The following is a 17,840-nucleotide window of genomic DNA, read 5'->3' on the forward strand; positions in this document are numbered from 1 at the left end:
GGGTGGTGAAGACTGCCTCTGTGAACTGGGTGGTGAAGACTGCCTCTGTGAACTGGGTGGTGAAGACTGCCTCTGTGAACTGGGTGGTGAACACTAACTACCTCTGTGAACTGGGTGGTGAAGACTGCCTCTGTGAACTGGGTGGTGAAGACTGCCTCTGTGAACTGGGTGGTGAAGACTGCCTCTGTGATTTGGATGATGGTTTGAAGAGAAAAACGGCTTCTGTAAAGTGCATTTGTGAAAGAGAGAGGGGACAATGAATTTCTGGAGAGGGAAAGGGGAAAAGTTCCTCTGTAAAAGGGGGAAGTGAAGGGGAGAAATGGGGAACAATGCCCTTGTAAAAGGGAAAATGCCTCTGTGAAGGGAAGAGGGAGAGTGTCTGTTCAGGTAGTTCTTGGGGAAGAAAAGTTAAATTCAGTTTTAAAAATTCTAAAATTAACCAGAATGCACAATTTTTAATGTAAAAAATTAAAAATAATTCTGGGGGAGCATGACCCCTAAAAATGTGCACAACACAAGAAGCAGAATTGTATTTGGAACAAGTGAGTACAATTCTAAATTTACATCCTTACTAATTAGCAGCCAAAAGCTTTCAGCTGCAATCTGACTACATTTGCAGAATGATCCTTCCATTGCTGTCATTTAAAATAAAATTGCTGGACTATAACTTGGTGTTGTAAAATTGTTTACAATTGTCCTCAGTGACAATGCATGTGCACCCTTGAACTTCTGCCCTCACTCAACTACAATCCTTCAAGCTGAGACTGATTGAATTCCAATGTAAGTACCTTGTTTCTCCATGACAACTCTTTCCACTTTCAAGACACCCAATGAAGCTCATTGAGCAGCTTCACTAAACAAACAAATCGTCACCAGCTCACAATGTGACTGCTGTAACGATACCAGCTGAGCTACAGAGGTAGGTTCTCCTGTATGAATTTGATTAAAAAAAATATGCAAACCAGCATAGATTTTCCAATTGAGTTTTGCCCAATTTCACAGATATTCTCCTCCTTTAAAAAGGCATTGTCCCCCTCTCGCCCAGAACCAATTGGAAAAGTACGTCACATCTCTGGTACAGGACAAATGAGAGCAGGAAACACCCATCTGAAACAGCTTCATTAAAATAGTTAACAGAGGGGAATATCCTGCATGCAATTTCCTGATGTTCATGCATGCAGGACATCCATCCATGAATAATGGACTTGCTAGAAGATCAGTTGGATGCATAAGGGCATTGAAAGTCCACAGTGAGAAAATGTATCGAACAGTTTTAGGGCAATTTCTGTACTGTTTTTCTGGGGTTTTTTGCTGTTATTTAAGTTCACATGGCCCGGAATTTTTTCGATCCGACTTATGCCAAAATGACGACGGAATTTAAGCTGGTCTCTACGCCGACCTTGCTGATGGCAGTTTACACTGTAATTTCCTGAGCATCTCATTTGCATATGTCGGAACATGAAAGAACAGCGGAAATCGGGGCCTGAGGAAAGCATGGAATATACACCACCTTCCTTCTTTAAGTCCCTCGTTATCGTATTGATGTTTTGGAAATTAATGGGGTAGGAATCGCTCGGAACGGCAAACCAACACTCCTCGCCACTCCATAGATTTATACAAACCCACTAACTTACCGTGGTCATTCCTTCAGGCACTTCCTCGGACAGGAAGCGAAGAAGAGCCCAGCGTCAGTTCAAGCGAAGCTAGGACCCTGGAAGAAGCGAGTGGATCGATCTCTCCCCTCGAGCAATCAGATTGCAACATTTTTGACAAGCTGCATAACTCTCTGCAGGCTTGGGAACCAGGAAGTGAAAGGTACAACATTAAAATAATTGTAAAAAGAATTACAGACAGCGAAAAAAGAGAGAGAGTAAGAAATAATTGAATTAAATGAAAGAGATAGAAGGGAAAAGTTAAAAAAAATTAATTTTAAGAAACATTTTTAAAAATTACCCAAAACTATTAAAATAAGGAATAATGAGACTCTACATTTTTAAAGTTAAATTTTAGTTGTTTGGCAGTCATTAAGACTTATCGTGTTGTTAAAACTTAGTTTAGACCTATATTTTTAAGTGTACCTGTTTTGTGGCATAATTAGTTACTTTCCAGCTGGGCAGTTAAGCATGTTTGCACTTTTTCAATGATTTCCATGATTACAGCGTGCGATACACCTTTAATTCGAAGCTGTCATATCGTCGGCAAACCAACAGGAGCAAGTTCCGGGTTTCTGCGTTTCACTGCGCATGTGCGAACGCCGGAACTCGCTCCTCCATTTCGCCACTAACAACGGAGAATGCTGTTATTTCGCTAACAATTTCTGCCCCAATGTTTGAAGCCATCATTTATGCACATTAAGCACAGCATGTTTAAGAAAATGCAACTGTGGAAGCTTTTCTCCTTTTAATGTAACAGAACCTGATGCCATAAAAAAGAATTCAAAGATATAGAAAATACAGTGCAAGTCTCAGTAAGGAGAAATAAAAAAGAACATTAAAAAAAGCATCAGAAATAGTGACTTCGAGTCCTGCTGTGTCTAAAGTTTTGGGCGTTAATTTACAGGCGTAAATGCAGCAAACCCGCACTCCCGCATGGGGGCAGGGCAATGTTAATGAGCCAAGTGAGATTCCAGTGGATGTATTACATAGAATGTACAGCACAGAAACAGGCCATTCGGCCCAACAGGTCCATGCCGGTGTTTGCTCCACACAAGCCTGTAACTTGAGATCAGGGAAAATTCATGCATAGCAAGGGTCTGGCGTAAAACCTGCCTAAATCATTTATTCGCAAATTTCCTCGGAGAAACCTGGCGCAACATGACTCTTATGCTGTTGTTCTGCAGAGAATGATCAAGAAATTCTGGGCCATAACATGTTTAAAATTAACGGGACTACATTATTTATAATGTAAAAATCCAAAATTTTCCAAGGGAGCATACCCCAGAAATACTCTGCCAATTGAAGAGAGCTGCAATTGTAATAACTTACAATTCTAAATTTGCTCCCTACACTTCTGACCAAAATAATCCTATGGCTAATAAAAGTGGCTTGTTTGGTAACATGCCATTTTTTTTCTAAAAAAGAAATCAATTTAAAGCTTTTTACTCCATGTAGTAGATTATCTGGATCTAGAAAAAAGACATTTTAATGTATAAATAAAAATAATTAATTCCCCAAAACAGCAATTAGAGAGTCATTCCCAATAAGATTGAATGTGAGTCTCTTTCCTTTTAGATGAAAAAAAAATGCAATGCCCATGTTCACTGTACATTCCAAAATACTGGAAAGTGCATAAAATAAAGTGTCCAAAATCTAAATTTCCAGGGATCCATGTCCTCAGGATCTCCTAGAAAATAAATGTTTGCCTTCAATAATTGTATTCCCTTTCAGGCTTTTATGTAAAAGTGAAAGAATGATGCAGCTTAATTTATGAGCCCATGTCTCACCGCACTTTAGTGTAATTACTTGTTTTCATATGTCATAGGCTTTTATTCAGGGCATTTTTGAGATGTTGGATTATTTAGAGCCATGTCAATTTTTTTGAAGCTGGTGGTTACTTTTGGCTAGTTCTATAGGTTGACACGTAGACTAACTCTAATCCTGAATGGCTCCTCAATTATAGTTATGCTGTGCTTTAAGTGGAACTGTATGCCAGTACAATTAGCAGTCAGTGTAGCTTGATTAGAGGCACCAACCATATCTATCTGCCTGGAACCCATACCTGGCAATGACTGTGAGGAATTGTCTTCACGGATTAGCTGAGAGGCAGATACAGTTCTGTGCTATCTGCTAAACAGGATAGGGCTGACACAGTACGAGTAAACACAGGCCTCAAATCTGCCTCCACCTCCTTCCTGGCATGCTGTAATGCTGACCTATGGGTTGGTGCCACAGAGGGCAAAAAGGGCCTCCTTACATCCATCTCATGAAGCACAACCTACACCTCAGCAACCATCAAACAAGCAGTTGGGTGCTCCATTTATTGCCCGCTGCCTTGTGCCTGCACATTGGATTTCCTTCCTTTTCATTTTTGCCAGTCACGTTTTAGCTTGCTTCGTCTTCAGCCTTGGCAAAAGCTGTCAATGGCTTGAAATGCCTTTTAAGCCTTTTCAAAGGAGCAAAGATTTTGTCCCCCTCTTCTAACACTTATCTTTACTTGACTGTGCCCCTTTAAATTTCACGTACATGCAATTTTCTGCACCCGCCTGCATAAATCCAAATCTGCAACTGTTGCACGTAATGAGTTGACCATGTAAAATTGTGTGCAAAAGGCATACTTCACTTCAGCTAAATTTTATATCAGTTTCTAAACATTTGGAAGTAAACTGCAGCTGTATTGGAAAAGCTACCCTAACTTGTTTTGTTTTGCAGTTTAATGGGAACTTAAGATGTCCAACATGGTTAAACCTGACACAGCACCAGGTTCACAACATGATATGCTTACCTCTTGCTGTTGGTAATATTTGTAATTTGATGAATTCCTCCACACCACATAGCAGTTTTTGCATGACAGCCAGGAAGGAATTTTCCATTCGAGCATGTAATTACACCCCTGTGTAAGTATTTTATAGGCCTAGGGGTTGACATCCCTATTTTCTCAAAACGGTGAAATGTCTGTTTCTGTCAAAATCAATGAACTGCCACTAAAATCACAGGAATGCAAGAAATACGAGAATATGATTTCATCGGCAACAAAGGACAGAAAATCAAACAATTATGCTGCAGTAAAAATTCTTCAACAAAGGACATCGCTGAGAGAGTGCAGAACATTTTGAGGGGGGATGGGGAACAGCCAGAAGTCGTGGTCCATGTTGAAGTCCTGCAGTCAGAATTTCAGGAGCTAGGGAAGGAAAGAAAGGAGGGAGGAGTGGGGGGGGGGGGGGGGGAGGCGATGGGTGCTGGTGGCAGTATTGATCAAAGAAACTATTATAGCACTGGAAAGCGATAATGTAGTTGAGGAGTAAAATACAGAATCCATTTGGTTAGAATTAAGGAAAAATGGAGGAGCTATTACACTACTGGGTGTATACTATAGGCCACCAAATAATAGGAAGGAGATAGAGGAGCAAATTTGCAGACAAATTACAGAAAGATGCAAGAACTATAGAGTAGTGATAATGGGGGACTTCAATTATCCCAATATAGATTGGGATGGTAACATTGTAAAGGGAAAAGAGGGGGCGGAATTCCTGAAATGTATACAAGAGAACTTTCTTGAACAATGTGTTTCCAGCCCAATGAGGAAGGAAGCAGTGCTGGATCTAGTTCTGGGGAATGAAATGGGGCAAGTGAAGCATTTGGGGAACAGTGATCATAACATCATTAGGTTTAGAATAGTTATGGGAAAAGGACAAGGAACAATCAAATGTGAAAATACTTAACTGGAGGAGGGGTAATTTCAATGAGTTAAAAAGGGATCTTGTCCAGGTGGATTGGAATGAAAAATTGGCAGGCAAAACAATAATTGACCTACAGGAAGCCTTCAAGGAAGAGATGGTTCGGGTACAGAGTAGACACATTCCCACAAGGGGGAAAGAAAGGGCATCCAAAGCTAGAACTCCCTGGATAACTAAAGATACAGAGATTAAAATGAAACCGAAAAAGGAGACTTATGACAAATGTAAGGTACATAATACAGAAGAGAACCAGGCTGAATACAGAAAGTACACAGGAGATCTAAAAAAGGGAATAAGAAGGGCAAAGAGAGAGTAAGAGAATAGATTAGCAGCTAACATAAACAAGAACCCAAAAGTCTTTTATAAACATATAAATAGTAGTCAAAGGAAGGATAGGACCGAATAAGGATAAAAAAGATCTTCTTGTGGAGGCAGAGGGCATAGCTGAGGTATTAAATAAATACTTTGCATCCATCTTCACAAGAGAAGAGAATGTTGCCATTGTAGCAGTAAAGGAGGAGGAAGTGGCGATATTGGATTGGATGAAAATAGATAAAGAGGAGGTACTTAAAAGATTGGCAGTACTCAAAGTAGAAAAGTCACCCGGTCCAGATGGGATGCATTATCGGTTACTGAGGGAAGTAAGGGTGGAAATTGCGGAGGCTCTGGCCACAATCTTCCAATCCTTGGATATGGAGACGGTACCGGAGGACTGGAGGATTGCAAATGTTACATCCCTGCTCAAAAAGGGGAGAGAGATAAACCCAGCAATTACAGGCCAGTCAGCCTAACATTGGTGGTGGGGAAACTATTAGAGACAGTAATTCGGGACAAAATTAATTGGTACTTGGAAAAGTATGGGCTAATAAATAAAAGTCAGCATGGATTTGTTAAAGGAAAATTGTGTTTGACTAACTTGATTGATTTCTTTGATGAAGTAATGGAGAGGGTTGATGAGGGTAGTGCGGTTGATGTGTATATCAACTTTCAAAAGGCTTTTGATAAAGTACCACATAATTGACTTGTTAGCAAAATTACAGCCTGTGGGATTAAAGGGACAGTGACAGTATGGATACAAAATTGGCTAAGGGACAGAAAGCAGAGAGTAGTGGTGAATGGTTGTTTTTCAGACTGGAGGGAAGTATACAGTGGTGTTCCCCAGGGGTCGGTATTAGGACCACTGCTCTTTTTGATGTATATTAATGACCTGGACTTGGGTATAGAGGGTATAATTTCAAAGTTGCAGATGTCATGAAACTCGGAAATGTAGTAAATAATGTGGAGAATAGCAACAGACTTCAGGAAGACAGAGACAGACTGGTAAAATGGGCAGACACATGGCAGATGAAATTTAACGCAGAGAAGCGTGAAATGATACATTTTGGTAGGAAGAATGAAGAGAGGCAATATAAACTAAATGGTACAGGGGGTGCAGGAACAGAGAGACCTGGAAGGTTCATAAATTGAAGGAGCAAATTGCGGCATTCACACATGCACAGTGAAATGCTGAAATCCGGAACTTGCACCTAGTGGTTCGCCAGCGAAATGACAGCTTCGAATTAAAGGGACATCGCACACTGCAATCAGAGAAATCATTGAAAAAGTGCAAACTGCTTATCTGCCCAGCTAGAAAATAACTAATTACGCCACCAAACTTGGAACGCTAAAATCCATTATTAAGGACGTGGTAACAGGGCACTTGGAAAATCATAATATGATTAGACAGAGTCAACATGGTTTATTGAAAGGGAAATCGTGTTTGACAAATCTATTAGAGTTTTTTAAGGCTGTAACTAGCAGGGTTGATTTTCAAAAGGCATTCAATAAGGTGCCAGACAAAAAGTTGTTATACAAGATCAGGGCTTATGGGGTTGGGGGCAATATATTAGCATGGATAAAGATTGGTTAATGGACAGAAAACAGAGAGTAGGAATAAATGGGTCATTTTCAAGTTGGCAGGCTGTAACTAGTGGAGTGCTGCAAGGATTAGTGCTTAGGCCTCAGCTATTTACAATCTATATTAATGGCTTAGATGAAGGGACCGAGTGTAATGTATTCAAGTTTGCTGACGATACAAAGCTAGGTGGGAAAGTAAGCCATGAGGAGGATACAGAGTCTGCAAAGGGATATAGACAGGTTAAGTGAGTGGCCAAGAAGGTGGCAGATGGAGTATAATGTCGGGAAATGTGAGGTTATTCACTTTAGTAGGAAGAATAGAAAAACAGAATATTTTTGAAATGGTGAGAAACTAATAAATGTTGGTATTTAGAGGGATACGGGTGTCCTTGTACACAAAACACAGAAAGTTAACGTGCAGGTACAGCAAGCAATTAGGAAGACAAATGGTATATTGGTCTTTATTGCAAGGAGGTTGGTGTACAAGAGTAAGGAAGTCTTGCTGCAATTGTACAGGGCTTTGGTGAGACCACACCTGGAATACTGTCTACAGTTTTAGTCTCTATACCTAAGGAAGGATATACTTGCCTTAGAGGCGCTGCAATGAAGGTTCACTAGCAAAGTGAGGGCATGAAAAAAATTAGCTAGTAAGATTAAAGAAAACTCAAAGATGTTTTATCAGTACATTAAGAACAAGAGGATAGCTAAGGAAAAGGTGGGACCTATCAGGGATGATAAGGGTAACTTGTGTGTAGAAGCAGAGGATGTGGGTAGGGTTTAAATGAATATTTTGTCTCCGTATTCACAAAGGAAAGGGATGATCAGGACGTATTAGTTAAAGAGGAGAGGTGTGAAATATTGGATAAGGTAAACATAACGAGAGAGGAAGTAAAAGAGGGACTGGAATCTTTGAAAGTTGATAAGTCACCAGGGCAGGATGGATTGTTTCCTAGGCTATTGAAGGAAGCCAGGGAGGAAATAACGGATGCTCTAAGGATCATTTTCCAATGCTTACTAGATACAGGGGAGGTACCGGAGGACTGGAAGACTGCAAACGTAGTACCATTGTTTAAAAAGGGTATGAGGGAAAGGCCGAACAATTATAGGCCAGTCAGTCTTACCTCGGTGGTGGGCAAACTATTAGAATCAATACTGAGAGATAGGATAAACTGTCACTTGGAAAGGCATGGTTTAATCAGGGATAGTCAACATGAATTTGTTCAGGGAAGGTCATGCCTTACAAATCTCATTGAATTCTTTGAGGAAGTGACAAGGAGGATTGATGAGGGTAGTGTAGTGGATGTTGTCTACATGGATTTTAGTAAGGCATTTGACAAAGCCCCACATGGTAGACTGGTCAGAAAGGAAAAAGCCCATGGGATACAGGGAAATATGGCGAATTGATCCAAAATTGGCTCAGTAACAGGAAACAAAGGGTAAAAGTCGATGGATGGGTCCCTTGCTGTTAGTGGTTATATATTAATGATTTGGACTTGAATGTAGGGGACATGATTGGCAAATTTGCAGATGACACAAAAATTGGCCGTGTAGTTGATAGTGAAGAGGATAGCTTTAGACTCCAAGAAGATGTCAATGGGTTGGTGGAGTGGGCGGAAAAGTGGCAAATAGAGTTTAACCCGGAGAAGTATGAGGTAATGGTGTACAAGAGTAAGGAAGTCTTGCTGCAATTGTACAGGGCTTTGGTGAGACCACACCTGGAATACTGTCTATAGTTTTAGTCTCTATACCTAAGGAAGGATATACTTGCCTTAGAGGCGGTGCAATGAAGGTTCACTAGCAAAGAGAGGGCATGAAAAAATATTAGCTAGTAAGATTAAATAAAACTCAAAGATGTTTTATCAGTACATTAAGAACAAGAGGATAGCTAAGGAAAAGGTGGGACCTATCAGGGATGATAAGGGTAACTTGTGTGTAGAAGCAGAGGATGTGGGTAGGGTTTAAATGAATATTTTGTCTCCGTATTCACAAAGGAAAGGGAGGGCAAACAGTAAAAAGGAATACGCAGTAAACGGGAATATATTGAGAGGGGTAGAGGAAGTGAGAGATCTTGGAGTGCACGTGCACAGGTCCCTGAAGGTGGCAGTACAGGTAGATAAGGTTGTGAAGAAAGCATACGGAATGCTTTCCGTTATTAGCTGAGGTATAGAATACAAAATCAGGGATATAATGATGGAACTGTATAAAATGCTGGTAAGGCCACAGCTGGAGTATTGTGTGCAGTTCTGGTCACACATTCCAAGAAGGACGTAATTGCTCTGGAGAGAGTGCAGAGAAGATTTACAAGAATGTTGCCAGGGCTTGAAAATTGCAGCTACGAGGAGAGATTGGATAGGCTGGGGTTGTTTTCCTTGGAGCAGAGGAGGCTGAAGGGAGACTTAATTGAGGTGTACAAAATTATGAGGGGCCCAGATAGAGTAGACAGGGAGTACCTGTTTCCCCTAGCGGAGAGTTCAAGAACTAGAGGACATAGATTTAAGCTGATTGGCGGAAGGATTAGAGGGGACATGAGGAAAAACTTTTTTACCCAGAGGGTGGTGGGTGTATGGAATTCGCTGCCTGAATTTGTGGTAGAGGCAAGGACCCTCAACTCTTTTAAAAAGTACCTGGACCTGCACCTAAAGTGCTGTAAGCTGCAGGGCTTCGGACCGGGTGCTGGAAGGTGGGATTAGAATGGGCACCTGGTTGTTCTTCGAGCTGGCGCGGACACGATGGGCTGAATGGCCCCCTTCTGTGCTGTATCTTTCCTATGTTTCTAGATTGAGTCCTAGGATGAGAAGGTTGTCCTATGAGGAAAGATTGAGTAGAATGGGCCTGTACTCTCGAGTTTAGAAGAATGGGAGGTGATCTCACTTGAATCATGTAACATATAAGATTCTTGACAGGGTAGATGTTGAGAGGCTGTTTCCCCTGGCTGGAGAGTCTAGAATTAGGGGGCATAGTCTCAGGATAAGGGGTCGGCCATTGAGGACTGACATGAGGAGGAATTTTTTCACTTAGAGGATTGTGAATCTTTAGAATTCTTTACCCCAGAGGGCTGTGGATGCTCATTCATTGAGTATATTCAAGGCTGAGATCGCTAGATTTTTGGACTCTAAGGGAATCAAGGGATATGGGGATCGAGCAGGAAAGTGGAGTTGAGGTCAAAGATCAGCCATGATCTTATTGAATGGCAGAGCAGGCTTGAGGGGCCATATGGCCTACTCCAGTTCCTATTCGTTGAATGTAGCAGGGCAGGTTGAGAAAACGGTTAAAAAAGCATACAGGATCCTGGGCTTTATAAATAGAAGCATAGAGTACAAAAGTATGGAAGTCATGATGAACCTTTATAAAACACTGGTTCGGCCACAACTGGAGTATTGTGTCCAGTTCTGGGCACTGCACTTTAGGAAAGATGTGTAGGCCTTAGAGAGGGTGCAGAAGAGATTTACTAGAATGATTCCAGGGATGAGGGACTTTAGTTACATGGATAGACTGAAGAAGCTGGGATTGTTCTCCTTGGAACAGAGAAGATTGAGAGGGGATTTGATAGAGGTATTCAAAATCATGAAGGGTCTAGACAGAGTAGACAGAGAGAAACTGTTCCCATTGGCGGAAGGGTCAAGAACCAGAGGACATAGATTTAAGGTGATTGGCAAAAGAACCAAAGGTGACATGAAGAAAAGCTTTTTTACACAGCGAGTGGCTAGGATCTGGAATACAGTGCCTGAGGGGGTGGTGGAGGCAGATTCAATCATGGCCTTCAAAAGGGAACTGGATACTTGAAAGGAAAAAAATTGCTGGGCTACGGGATAGGGCAGGGGAGTAGGACTAGCTGGACTGGTCTTGCATAGAGCTAGCACAGACTTGATGGGCCAAATGGCCTCCTTCCGTGTTGTAACCTTTCTATGATTCTATGACTCTATTTCTTTTGTTATATTCAAACAGGTATGCTTAAAAATATCAGGTCTAAACTAAGTTTTAACAGCACGTTAAATCTTAATGACTGCTAAACAACTAAAAATTAACTTTTAAAAATGTGGATTCTCATATTACTCCTTATTTTAATAGTTTTAGGTCATTAAAAAAAAGGTTCTTAAAATAAAACATTTTTTTTTTACTTTTCCCTTCTGCCTGGTTTATTTAATTCAATTATTTCTTTGGCATTTTATAAAAAGAATTTAAAATTTTTATTTACAATTACATACAGAATACTAACTTTCAATGAATGAACTCTGCTCACCTGTTTGAGCAATGCAGGCTGAACCTATGGGCGTGACTTCTCTTCCTGACAGATTTTGTGGGCGTGTTTTCTCCTCTCACAGATTTTTCCAGCCCTGACAACTCACGCTGCTCAGAGGCTGAGTTGGTAGCGCACAATTTTTTTAAAAGTTCAAATTCTAGCAATTCGACGCCACAGAGCCTGCAGTAAGTAATTTTGTTAATTTAATTTGTAGGAGTGGCAGTGATCTTTGCCTCGCCGCTCCAAGTGATTTCTGGCCCAACATGTTCAATTCTGGGCATCACACTTTAGGAAGGGATTTGAGGCCTTAGAGAGGGTTCAGAAGAGATTTACCAGAGTGATACCAGGGATGAGAGACTTCAGTTATGTGGAGAAGCTGGGGTTGTTCTCCTTAGAACCGAGAAGGTTAAGGGGAGATTTGATAGAGGTGTTTCAAATCATGAACGGTTTTGACAGAGTAAATAAGGAGAAACTGTTTCCTTAGAAACAGAAAGGTTGGTAATCAGAGGATACAGATTTAAGGTGATAGGCAAATGAGTCAGAGGCGATGTGAGGACATTTTTTTTAAGCAACGAGTTGTAATGATCTGGAATAAACTGCCTGAAAGGATGGTGGAAGCAGATTCAACAGTAGCTTTCAAAAGGGAATTGGATGAATACTTGAAGAGAAAAAAATGTACAGGGCTATGGGGAAAGAGCAGTGGAATGGGACTAATTGGATAGCACTTTCAGAGGTACGATAGGCAGAATGGCCTCCTCCAGCTCTGTATCTACAATGATACTATGATTTCTGAACAGCTAATGAGCCACTTAACTGATTACAAGGTAAAAGTTTGTTAATTCAGGTACAGAGTGGACTGTAGTGTTAGAAATTAGTTCAATGCAGCCCAGGTGAACTCTGTTATGGAGCGTCTCAGAAATATTTTTGGTAGTAGGTAAGAAAAAGTTCTACAACAATAACAATAACTTGCAATTTATACAGCACCTCTAACGTAGTAAAATGTCCCAAGGCGCTTCACAGGAGCAATTATCAAACAAAATTTGATACCAATTCACATAAGGAGATATTAGGACAGGTGACCAAAAGCTTGGTCAAAGAGGTAGGTTTAGAGGATTGTCTTAAAGGAGGAGAGAGAGATACAGAGATGGAGAGGTTTAAGGAGGGAATTCCAGAGCTTAGGGCCTAGGCAGCTGAAGGCATGGCTGCCAATGGTGGAGCAAAAAAAATCGGGATGAGCAAAAGGCTAGAATTGGAGGAATGCAGAGATCTCATAGACACTGATACCTCATAATCCCAACTCTCATAAACCTGATTGTCATAATATTCGATATTAAATAAACACGGTCATTTCTTCTGTCAATATTCTAACCTGATTTCAGCTTCTATCTCTGAGGAGGGAAAAGAGTGCTGCAAACATGATCTTTAACTACAATTAACTACGGGAGAGATTGGATAGGCTGGGGTTGTTTTCCTTGGAGCAGAGGAGGCTGAGGGGAGACTTGATTGAGTTGTACAAAATTATGAGGGGCCCAGATAGAGTAGACTGGAAGTACCTGTTTCCCCTAGCGGAGAGTTCAAGAACTAGAGGGCATTGACTTAAGCTGATTGGCGGAAGGATTAGAGGGGACACGAGGAAAAATTTGCTGCCCGAATTGGTGGAAGAGGCAAGGACCCTCAACTCTTTTAAAAAGTACCTGGACCTGCACCTAAAGCGCTGTAAGCTGCAGGGCTATGGACCAGGTGCTGGAAGGTGGGATTAGAATGGGCACCTGGTTGTTCTTCGAGCTGGCACGGACACGATGGGCCGAATGGCCCCCTTCTGTGCTGTATCTTTTCTATGGTTCTATGGTTCCAATTTTAACAAACATCCTCGAGGTAGATTTTTAACTCCAGGCACGGAATGGGTAAGCGGCAGATGGAATGCCCACCCGTTCCTGCCAGCGGGAGGCCCGAGCCACTTCGAGGGCTGGGCCACATTACCATGCCGCTGGTGAGCTGCTCGCCACCTCTGGGCCGGCACAATATCGGGTGGACTGGAGGGCAAGCCGGATTGCAGGCAGGTAGGTCCGGAGGTGAGGGGGATAGGGGGAGGACCGATCATGGTCGACAGTATTCTTGTGGTGTCTGGAGAAGCAATCCTACTCTTACTAGCTACATAAAATTAACTCTGAACTCACATTGTCAGGCCTTTGCTGCTTCACCACGTTCCACCCAGCTGTCCCTCAAAATTGCAATGGGGTTCTATGTACATCATAGGACCCCGGTTTGCATGAAGTAATGAGGCACCCACCTGATTTAGGCAGGTGCCTGGGCTGCCCAGCAGAAGTCTCTGGGAAATATGGCGGTGGGTGGGATCCGAGCGGGAGGGAGCAGTGAGTGCAGCACAGCTACTTTAGGGCCACTGCCCTTTATCCACCAGGTAGAATTAGTTAAAATCAGCCGTACCATCTTTGGAAAACAAAACTCAGCAAGGTGCTGTGCTGCCAATTTCAAATGAGTATATAAAGTCCATGAGATGAGCCAAATCAAATATTTCTTGAGGCACGGATCCCTGTGATGGATTATCATTGGCTTCCTGTCCTTCAATCAAAGCATTATATATTTTTTTTAATGTATATTACTCAGCCATAGTGCAATCAGTACTCATGATTATACTTGTACACGAGTTATGACTGCAGTGTGTAATATGTAGCATAATGGTGTTACACTAAGTACACTATTGCAAACATTTGAGTACATTTATAAAAAGACAGCACTGAACAAGTGTTATAGTATCTGCTGTCTCATGATAATACATACAGCACATATAGTCGATTTGGGGCTCAAATTCCTCGGCCATTCTGGCAGCCCCCCATTGGGAGTTCCTATACATTGGCCCCCCGTCAGAACCCAGCGTAGCATCGGCAGAAATGTGCATATTCTTACCAGACATATCTTGCCAACAATTGGTGGAGATAGGGCCCACCTTGGGGTATAGGTGGGATTGGGGCTTGGTGCCCCGAAGATTAGAGGCTCAATTTGTTTTAGTAATAAAGCAGCCAACTGACACAAGCATCTTTACCTTTTTGGGAAGGGGGAGAAACCCAGCATCTCCACTATCCTGGCAAGCTTTGCCCAGCATTTATGGCAAGGGGAGTGCTGCAGATACACCCCCAAATGCCAAAGACCAGCTCCTCCTGACCCCATGAATTTTAGCCTGAGGGCAGTGGGGTAAGTGTCAAACTCTCCTAGCCATGCTGGAGTGAAGCACGGACCATTTTAACCCCGGGCCTCATTTCCATCTCCCAAGTGACTGTCCCACCTAATCCAGGTGGGAATCAGTATGTGGCCGGCAGACTGGGAGCGAGTTTTTGGGTGGCAGAAGGCCGCCACTGGGTACCCAGCAGACTTACCTGAGGGTTCCTGAGGCGATCACAGTCGGGGGTTTTACGGGAGGGGTGGGGGGGGGGGCGTTAGGTGGGGAGATCGGGGCAGGGGAGGTCTGAGGTTTCCTGCTCCTCTTGGCCCACAAGGAAACTGTAAAAAAATCTTACCTTCTTGGCCCTCTACTCACCCTGCTCTTGCCTATCACCAGCTTTCTCTGGAGAGCCCAGAACTGGTCGTGGGTTGTGTGATTTGCTGTTAAAATTGCATCGGGGTCCTATTTACGTCACAGGACTCTGACTTTTGTATATTTATGAGGTCCTCGTCCACTTGTGGTGAGGGCCTCGCACGCTGCCCGAAACACGCCAGTTAAACTGGCAGTGAGTGTGAGTGCAATGCCAACCCAGAGGGGAGGATGCTGCCTCTATTTTAACCCACCGCATGCCCCATTCTCCTCGGGCGCGGGGGATAAAAATTTGCCCTTGTGTCTATACGCCCGCCCATATGGTGCAGGAAATCCCAGAAGTGATGGAAAGCAGCGCAGAGCCATTGGAGCGACTCCAAAGCAATTTCCCACTCACATCCACTGGAATTACATTGACTCCCTGATGTAGCTCCAGCAGAAAATCTACCTCTGGTTTTCTCTGCTGCCCCCCAAAGAGGGCTGCAATTCACGGACAACACGAGCACTGAAGTTACCAACTGTGACAGGTGGGGTTCAGTTTTTTTGAGATTTTATTCCCTTCTCCAGATTTTTTTTTCCAGCTGTGCTTGTCCAGTGTAGCTTGGATGTAATTAGTAGTGGAATATTTGTAATAGAAGAGAGATTGGTAGCTAGAGATAGATGGTGGTCAAGTTTTGATGACAGTTATTGATTTGGTCTTCTCAGGCTGAGGGTAGTACATAATTTGTCTGCATCCTGCTGAATTTTCTCATTTTCCGCCTGCAGTGATTCAATTGCTGCTTGTCTTTCCAATGGGGAATTTAATCATTGTGTAGAAAGTGATGTAATCAACAAAACAAAAAGAGCATTCACCAGGGCTTTGATAAATATTAGGAATAGGGTTCAGCTCAGCACGTTTCCTGAGGAATCACTACATTGGTACCTTCTGAGAAAATCAACATGTTCAATTCAACAGTTCTCATGGTACGCCACATATTGGAGGCGATTTTCAACAGCCAGCCGTCTGTTTCTGACCTGGAAAAATGGGCGTTCAGCAGTTGAAAATTGGGAAGGAAGGACCTCAGCAGCCCCACTGATACCCAAGTCCTGCCCGATGCAATTTTCAGGCAGGCCTGTATATGGGTGAACAGCCTGCCCACCTGTTTCCAGCGGAAGGCTGCTTAAATATGCAAATCGGGGTCCCCAATTGGAATTTTCAGGTACAAATGAGAGGACCGTGTGAAGCGCACATTCCACCCACTAGGCTGAGCAGCCTAACCCACGGTCCTTAAAGGAACCGCTGGAGGCCAATCCAAAAACAGATAAAGACATTTTTAAAGCGGGAATGCTCCTCCTAAGCCCCCAAAAGACCTCCAACTTGTTACTGGCCCTTGCGAGGCCTCTCCCACCAGGATCACCTCTGCCTGTCAGCTTCTTATGAGATCTGGCTGAAATCCCACCCTGCCACGATCAGCGAGCTGAGGCAGGGCCGGCAGCAGTTAAATGAAGCTTGAACCCAAAAATGGCTCGGACCTCCCAACGCTGGCTTTTGGCGAGGGGCATAGCTGCTTTGCCTGTTTTTGACGATGTCTAAAATCACTCCCATTATCTCTCGCGATGACATTGATAAACCTCTATACGCATGAACAAAATGTAATTTTGTAGGAACTTCAGTAAAATTATAATATATATATTGGCACTTAAGAAGAAAAGCATCTAGATTTAATTGTACAATAGCCAGAGATGGTGTATTGAGACTTGGTGCAATGTCACAACACGGTGATAAAATACTTGAAGACTGCAGTGCCATGAGACAGTAAAGGCCACTTGAGGCTACTGTACGATGATAAAATTCCACACAAGCAATGTAGTAACACTTTAATTATCAAGACTATCTCATGACAGAAGGTGAAGCTGTCCTCTGTCCTCTCTGCACCTTTACTTTTATTTCAAAGTAATTGTAGTAAAATGTTTTTAAAGCAGCACAGTTGTTGCAAGATCACTTTAATGCGTCCATTCTCAATTAGGTTGGTGTAAGAACAGCTGATGTTTAATTATTCTGTAGGCTGCAATCATTTTTCAAATGGATATAGCTGTATTATGTATATTACTGTCTAAGTAGAATAAAATCTCCATAAGGCTTTTTGGGAACTGTAAAATGAATATTATTGTGAAAGAAATGTTGTAGAGAAAGCATTTACTTTGGCTCGACAAAAAACCATTAGTAACGTGAAATATGAGAACTGGTGGTACATCAGAAAGTGGGCCAGCGTATGCATTTTAATAATACTATACTTGTCAGAAGGTAAATTTCTAGGGTAGTGAGAAATCCAAACAATCAACAAGTAAGATAGAAAAGCATCTCTTCCAGAAAAAAGTTATATTCTCTTTACTAGTTAAACATTCAAGCTGTTAAATTAACTAGTGAATCAAATGTAATTTTCTGAGAATGGAAGAGACTTCAATTCTTGATGTCAAGGCAATTAATTTGTCTTTTAAACCATTTCTATTGTCGTCTATGCTTGTAATTTATTCACTGACAATAACACTTATTATATAGGTTGATATGTGAGAGAGTGTAAATTGTGTGGACTTCCAGACACTACGTAGGAACCAATTTCTCTGTTGCTGTGACTGGGTGAATTAGATCGCCTGGGCGCAACATATAGAGGAGAACGGGCCAGTCTCCTTTTCAGTATGCCATCCTCCCCAACCAATTTTCCTCGATGCACTGTGCCCAGATGATCCAATAAAGCCAGATGCAAGGACAGGAAAATCTGCGTCAT

Source organism: Heptranchias perlo, chromosome 8 (assembly GCF_035084215.1).
Source record: "Heptranchias perlo isolate sHepPer1 chromosome 8, sHepPer1.hap1, whole genome shotgun sequence".
Taxonomy (NCBI): domain Eukaryota; kingdom Metazoa; phylum Chordata; class Chondrichthyes; order Hexanchiformes; family Hexanchidae; genus Heptranchias; species Heptranchias perlo.